An 8,640-nucleotide genomic window follows, 5' to 3' on the forward strand; every position below is an offset into this window, starting at 1 on the left:
CTACCATGTCGTTTGTGTTTAAGACACAAGATCACTATAAGCCAACGTCGCCCCATGTACTAACCTCACACATAGGAGTCTTGTTCCCGCAACTCACTAAGACTTAAAATACACCAGCTCCTGACTCCTTCCCTCGTTATTCCAGGGATCCTAATTCCTGAGTAGCAAAGTCACTTCTGAGCCAGTCGATTCGAAGCCCCTTCTTCTTAGTCAGAATCTGAACTGTGAGCCAGTCCCTGTCCCCTTATTCTCCTACTAATTCTCCTGTTGGTACAAAGCAAAAGTTCTGCCCTATTGTTGCCCAGCACTTGGAATCATCCCCCTTCCCACAATGGCACTTTGAAATAGTCCAACTCTCCCAGTCAAATTGCTACCACGACTCAGGAACACAGATGTGCACGTCTCAAAGGAGAAATCAAGGAACAAAGAAATCAGGTGGAAGACGCTCACTGTTATTAGCCACCCTCTGCCTCAAACAAACAATTCCCAAAAAAGCATCCCAGCCAGGGCTGCAACCTGACCCTCCCAACTCTAAGGAAGGATTCACACCTCCAGAACCCATTCCATCTTCACACCTGAGAAAAAGTGTTTCTAATACCAACTAAAACCCCCCCCTCAACTGAACATACCCTTGTTCGCATCAGACCACGAGAAGTTACTATCCACCTCTTGGAACCCCCTTTCAGGTAGGAAAGAAGATCATAGACTCATAGCAAACGGACCAAGAACATCAGCGACCTCCCTGCACAAACAGGCACAGAAACAATACCCACCCACTTCTGTAACAACCTAACCTATGTAGGATGAATCCAAATTGTGGTTGAAGACCTCAAGCTGCAGAGAGTCCACCACAATGACCAGCCCACGCTGCAAGAAGCGAAAAACCTCCAGCCCTGCAATCGCCCCAGCAAAATCTTCCACTCCAAATATGCACAGCTAAACCCACAGTGGCAAGACTCACCCCAAGCCCAGGAAAGAATCTCGGCAAACAGATCCATCACAGACATGAGCAACTTAGCGCAAATAATCCAAGAGCAATGCCAAAAAATACAGATCCATCATATTCACCACCTTCCATAAACTTATCATTATGGCTATCTTAAAGCAATTTTTGCCCCACTACCCCCTGAAAGCTGTCCAGAGCACCCTCTAATGTAAACCTCATCAATTCAAGTCTAAACTTCCAATATCCATTATACCCTTCCTTGTGCGACATAGACTAACATATATCTCCCCAAGTAACCCGAAATTGAGAAGGCAAGCAATCCCCTGACCTTCTTTTGCTAGCAACAACAACTCTTGATCTCCTTCATATGCAGGGTTTCCATCCTCGGATCATCCTATACCCGCTCTAAACCGTTCAAGTTTTGAATCATCCTCTAAACATGGAGACCAAAACGCACACATACCAGCGAGCCACCATGCCTTATATAACGGTAACACACACCTCTTACTTGCGGAAATCTCACTGACATCCTAACAACCGCATTCTTTTATAACACCATTCACATGGCGGTCATATCACCTGCATCACTAATACTCGAGTCCTTCTCCCCCTGTGTTCCCACTGATTCCCAATGTATACACAATTCTTATATTAACCTAAGTGCATGACCTGCACTTCACTATTAAATTCATCTATTACACTCCATTACAAGTCATCCAACTCCTGAGTATCCCGGTCCTCCTGGTAGAATACCCCCCAGCTTGGTCATCCCAAACTTTATAGCACATTCCCGCTCCTTTGGCCAAGGCCATAATAAAAAGTAAATAAATGGTCCAAAACGATCCTTGAGGCACCCACATACCTCCTCCCAGCCTACAGTCACCTCCAGTTCGACCATGGAGTCCCTTAAAGTCTACTCCACTACAATTTCATATCACCCTCTTGCCATTAACTAACAACGCCAGGTGGAACCAGTCAAACCTATCAAATCCTCCCAGCATCCTCGCAGACAAACAATCCCATTTTCCCCAGCTTGCCTCATAAGTCATTTCCCAGCCCCCTAACAATTTGTTCCCGCCACGACCTTTCCAATTTCCACAATCCTACTATGGGGCGAAAACTGGACACAGTACTCCAACAGTGCTCAACAATGTCAAATAAAGGAAATCACATCCCCGCGGCTGCAAGCCCCTACTATAACGCCCAAAATCTGCTTCTGCACAGCAACGTGACCATATCACTTCTCGTCCAACTTAACCTTATCTTCGCAGAACTGGAATCCACCATTCGGCCCATCGTAACAGTGAATGATTGTCCGCTAAAGGGGAGCGCCACTTTTCTGTGAACTCACAGCTTTCGACATTATAATTTCCTATCCCTCTGAACCCATCCTCGCCTTACCATATACGACCCCCAAGTTTAGTCATCTGCAAACTGCTGAAAGTGCAGTCACGCCATCCCAACATTAAGAAATATAACAAAACTGCCGCAGGACCGACCTGGGGCAACTCCACTTCAAACCACTGCCAACTAGACATGAGCCATGACATACTCTTGAGCCCGATACTAGAAAGCTTCTACCCAACCCAATCATCCACCATTCTCTTCAACTTCTGGAAAGAAACGTGGACACTGTACAAACAACAAAAATGATTAGGGGGCTGGAGAATATGACTTATGAGGAGAGGCTAAGGGAACTGGGATTGTTTAGTCTGTAGAAGAGAAGAATGAGGGGGGATTTGATAGCTGCTTTCAACTACCTGAAAGGGGGTTCCAAAGAGGATGGATCTAGACTCTTCTCAGTGGTACCTGATGACAGAACAAGGAGTAATGGTCTCAAGCTGCAGTGCGGGAAGTTTAGGTTGGATATTAGGAAAAACTTTTTCACTAGAAGGGTGATGAAGCATGGATTACCTAGGGAGGTGGTGGAATCGCCTTCCTTAGAGGTTTTTAAGGTCAGGCTTGACAAAGCCGTGGCTGAGATAATTTAGTTGGGGATTGGTCCTGCTTTGAGCTAGATGACCTCTGAGATCCCTTCCAACCCTGATATTCTATGATTCTATTCTTCAAATTATCATAAATTTACGGAACTGGTTTTAAAACAGTTTCAGATTACACCTGAAACCTACACGGTTAAATTCAGGAGTTTTAAGAGAGGGGCCTGGATTGAGTAATGTGGCTTATGTAAATAAAATGAGAGATTTGTTAGACAAGTGGGTGAGGGGAAAAGGCATTACAAGCTTGGAAGAAATGTGTGATTTAGTTACTCAGGAGTAATTCCTGAATGTGATGATGTAAAACAGTATTTATGGGACAAAAAGATGAATGTAGTGGGAGAATTAGCTGAGTTTGCAGACTTTTACGAGCAGTCACAAGCTGCAATTAAACATAAACCATGGGCAGAGGGGTACATGGTTGGTGAAAGCAGAATCACCATTTTATCCCTGGGAAAAAGGAGGCTGGGCATTCACCTCCCCATTCCCCTGTTACTCATCTCAGATCTCCTGTACAAGCAGAGGAGCCCAACAGGTGGTGTCATTGTAAGTCCGCTGAGCACCTGATCAATAAATGTCCTTGGCTGAGTGGGAACAGGGAGTAGGAAACACATGAAGTTGCTGTTTCTCAGAGCACAGGGGTACCCCAGGCCACTGCCCCTTTCCACACAGGATTTGTAAAGTTCATTTCTACAAGCAGTGATCATATACATGTTGGTAAACTTAAAGGCAAAGTACTCCAAGGCTTTGAGAAACACTGGCGCAGAAATTTCTGTGGTCAGGAGGGACCTGATCCAGGAGAAGGATTTGTTACCAGGAAAAATGGCAGAATTAGAATTGGTGGGAGGTTACAAAGTCCTTGCACCTTTAGCTAAAGTACACATGGAAACTGGTGATTTGCAGGCTGAACTGACAGTTGCAGCAATGGCACACAATTTTGCACCATTTCTACTATGGAATGATTTCTCTGATGTGGCAGAATCTGTCCCATGGTTTGTTAGCAGCAAGAAGGAATCTTGTGCTAAAAGCCCCAGTGGAGAGACTGAAGTCACGTGTGCTGCTGGGGGAATAGGTGAGTGTCTCTTTAATTCCTCTGCAGCAGTGGAAAATGCAGCTTTGGGGGTGGAGGATATTCCACCTTGTAACAGGGAGGCCTTCCCAGTTGCTGACTGCCAGGAAGTTGCAGGTCAGCAGGGGACAGGTCCTGCCCTGGGGTGCACAGAGACTTGTATCCAGAAGATGGAAGTTGGGGTCCTGATGACCGCTGCAGTGGGAACAGACCCCAAGGGGCACTGTAGCTGGAAGCAAGCCCAACCTGAGTGAAAGGTGGGGGATTTTGCTGGCCAGTGAAGGGTCTGTCATAGCTGGTAGCTGTAAGCCTACAGCTGGATCAGGGTCACCTTCCCTTTTGGGGGACACAGGAGTGTCTGCCTCAGAAGGGAGCCCAGATTGGGAAGCCCAGACAGAAGGTGAGGCGGGGACAGGAGGGTCTGCCCACTTTTTGTAGAGAGGTTTTTCCCTGAGAAGAGGGTGAAAAATCTGTATCTTAAATGCCAGACCCCTCACCTGTGGATCAGGTTTTAAGGAAAGACTGGGGGTCAGATCTCCTGGAGGGGAGAGTCCACCCAGCTGACCTGTTGGGAACAGTGAATGGGGTGACTAAGGGAATCTTAACAATCCAAAGCACTGCGTTAAAGAATGTTATTTGTCCTGAATTTATTTGGGGTTTGGATTCCACAGGGAGTTGGGTGTCTGGGTGCTGGAGACAGGAGCACTTCTTAAGCCTTTTTCAGTTAAGTCTGCGGCTTTGGGGTGTGACTGGTGTGTCTGGCTCAACAAGGCAGGGTTCTAGAGGCCCAAACTGGCAGAGAAAACGTGCTCAGAGGTAGTCTCAGCACTCAGGTGACAGTCCCAAGGGGATCTCTGTGACCGAATCCATAACACATGTATTTGAGGCAAATTTTCAAAACTCTGTTGAGAGTTAGTGCCTTTCATTGTTTTCAACCCCCATCTTTCAATATGAACTCCCCCTCGCCTCAGATTTTCACCAAGTGATGTCCTATAGATGCCTTTGAACTTTAACAATGTCTTGTTATTATCTGACTCCACTAGTGCCCTCCTATATAACAAGAGGTCACAAGGAAATCCTATGTCAAGTTTCTCAATTCACTCCTGTCAAAGTTTTTTTCCCCAGTTTGAACTTTAGAGTACAAGAAGTGGGGACCCGCATGAACACTTCTAAGCTTAATTACTAGCTTAGGTTTGGTACGCTGCCACCAGCCAGAATTTAGTATCTGGCACACTTTCTGTTCCCCCAAAACCTTCCCTGGGGAACCCAGACCCAAACCCCTTGTGATCTTTAAACAAGAAAATTAACCATCCCCCTTCTTTTCCCTCCAGACTTTCCTCCCTGGGTTGCCTGAGGGCTTCACACAGATCCAATCTTGGATCTTAAACAATGAAATCAATCAGGTTCTAAAAAAGAAGCTTTCAAATTAAAGAAAGAAAGTAAAAATTCTCTCTGTAACAATCAGGATGGAAAATGCTTTACAGGCTACTCAGATTTCATATAGACTGGAGACCCCCCCCCTCCACCGCCTTTAGATTCAAAGTTACAAGCAAACAGATGGTTAAAAATCTTCCAGAAAAGAACACCTTTACAAGTTAGAAAAAAAAGAGACTAATTCCACCTTGGCCTGGCTAATTTACTTACAATTTTGAAAACACGAAAGCTTTGATTCAGAAAATTGGGGAAAGCCTGGATGGATCCCATCCCTCTCAGTCCCGAGAGCGAAGAACGAACAAAACAAAAAGCACGAACAAAGACTTCCCTCCACCAAGGGAAGTATTTGAAAGTATCTTGTCTCCCGATTGGTCCTCTGGTCAGGTGTCAGCCAGGTTTACTGAGCTTCTTAACCCTTTTACAGGTAAAAGAGACATTAACCTTTAACCATCTGTTTATGACAACTCCTATGCTTAGAAAAGGGACGCTGAAAAGTTGGGCAACATTCAACAGGCTCTGTGGGATCGCTGTGTGTGAATAGCCATTAGTTCTCTTCAGTTAAGGCCTGATCCAATGTCCAACAAAATCCATGGAAAGTTTACCTTGTTGATTTCAGTGGTTTTTGCATCAACTCCTTAATCATTGTTATATGGCACTTAATGTTTGGATTTCTCCTCTACATGATAATGTGACTCAACTGTGACAGGGCCAGGGCCTATGACAGGACTGGAGCAACTGGGATTCATTGCAGCATCAGTTCTCAGAGGTATCCCGGCTGCACTAAATGATAATCATTCTGAGGAAATGCTTGGTGATGTGGCCACTGCTACTTATATTCCAAGATGTATCTTTTATTCCATCCTATGTTCAGTCTGGGATGCCACTGGTGTGGAAGAGGAAACCAGAAAGTTTGGGAAGTCTAGCAGCATCACTGGCGCTGGGACCTCCCACCTCATGTTCCAGGCGCTTGATATCATTCATAGTGAAAGTGTAACCCACTAGTGAATGTTTATATCCAACTTTCCTATCTGCCAAACTGCTGAAGCTGTGGCTCTTTAGTTCAAGTTCAAGTTCTATCAGCTCCTGCCTTTACTTCTGGAGGCTATTACAAAAACAGAATTGGCACCATGTAGTCAAGGATAGAAAATATTTTTGTACTTGGTCTGCCTTTGCAAGATGGACTATAAGGTGGATAGAAAGCTAGCTAGATCATCTGGTTCAATGGGTAGTGATCAATGGCTCGACGTCTAGTTGGCAGCCAATATGAAGCGAAGTGCCCCAGTGGTTGGTCCTGGGCCTGGTTTTGTTCAACATCTTCATTAATGATCTGGATGATGGAATGGATTTCACCCTCAGTAAGTTCGTGGGTGACACTAATATGGGGTGAGAGGCAGATACACTGGAGGGTAGGGATAGGGTCCAGAGTGACCTAAACAAATTGAAGGATTGAGCCAAAAGAAATCTGATGAGGTTCTGCACTTAGAACAGAAAAATCCCATGCACTGCTACAGGCTGGGGACTGACTGGCTAAGCAGCAGTTCTGCAGAAAAGGACCTGGGGATTACAGTGGATAAGAACCTGGATTTGAGTCAGCAGTGTGCTCTTGTTGACAGGAAGGCTAACGGCGTATTGGGCTGCATTAGTAGAAATGTTACCAGCAGATTGAGGGAAGTGATTATTCCCCTCTCTTTGACACTGGTGAGGCCACATCTGGAGTATTGCGTCCAGTTTTGGGCCCCCCACTGCAGAAAGGATGTGGACAAATTAGAGAGTCCAGCACAGGGCAACAAAAATGAGTAGGGGGCTGTGGCACATGTCTCACGAGGAGAGGCTGAGGGAACTGGGCTTATTTAGCCTGCAGAAGAGAAGAGTGAGGGGGGATTTGATAGCAGCCTTCAACAACCTGAAGAACGGTTCCAAAGAGAATGGAGCTATGCTGTTCTCAGTGGTGGAAGATGACAGAAAAAGAAGCAATGGTCTCAAGTTGCAGTGGGGGAGGTATTAGGAAAAACTATTTCACTAGGAAGGTGGTGAAGCACTGGAATGGGTTACCTAGAGAAGTGGTGGAATCTCTATCCTTAGAGGTTTTTAAGGCCAGGCCTGACAAAGCCCTGGCTGGGATGATTTAGTTGGGGTTAGTCCTGCTTTGAGCTGGGATTGGACTAGATGACCTCCTGAGGTCTCTTCCAACCCTAATCTTCTATGATCTGTACGTGGGGGTTGAGAGGGGGGAGAATAAGGTTTGGTACCCTCTCTTCTGCTTATGCAACCATAGACAAATTGGTCTACCATAAGAGAAGGGTGATGTTAGTTATTCCCTGTGGAAACAAGATGATGTTTCACAAAATCACAATTATAACAACACTGTCAGATCAAGCACATTGACTGTCTAAAACGGCTACTCTAACTATGCCATTGACATACTATTCATTTGGAATTTATCTCCTTTTTTGCTAAGTGAATCATTTATAAAAAAAAATACTGGTTTTCTTTGACCATATTTGTAACATATGTGACAATGTTCAGATGCGTAATTTTCACTTCTGAGTTGATCACAAACTGATCACTTGGACTCTTTTCTCTTTGTATAGAATTAATCCCTTCCCTACTCTAAGTGGGGATCCCAGCTGCCTTCAGTAAACTCCCGATGTCCCAGTCATGAATGGAACCAATGGGAAGGCTGCAGAAGCTCCTTGAAGCCCCTTTTAGGGCAGAGGACAGAGGAGCTAAACCAGGAAACTATCGATGTACTTGTCCGGAGACATTGGTCATCAGCTATGGTGCTTTCTCAAGTTAGCTGGGGCCTGAGTTACCCTGCCGAGCTGCTGTTTGTGGCTCCCAGGTGTATGCCCTATAGCACAGAGTTGCCAGCTCCTTTCCATTCTTTGCCCCTGGGTCCATTGATCTGCCTCAGGAGAGCAAATTGATCTGCCTCAGGAGAGCAAAGAACAGCACTGAGCCCGCGATCATCCTTGCCTGCTGGCTCTGCTGCCATACTTCTCTTAAAGGCAGCAGAGAATCCTGTGGCACCTTATAGACTAACAGACGTTTTGGAGCGTGAGCTTTTGTGAGTGAATACCCACTTCGTCAGACGCAGGTAGTGGAAATTTCCAGGGGCAGGTATATATATGCTAGCAAGCAAGCTAGAGATAATGAGGTTAGTTCAATCAGGGAGGATGAGGCCCTGTTCTAGCAGT

The sequence above is a fragment of the Chelonoidis abingdonii genome, chromosome 4 (genome assembly GCF_003597395.2).
Source record: "Chelonoidis abingdonii isolate Lonesome George chromosome 4, CheloAbing_2.0, whole genome shotgun sequence".
NCBI classification, from domain to species: Eukaryota; Metazoa; Chordata; order Testudines; family Testudinidae; genus Chelonoidis; species Chelonoidis abingdonii.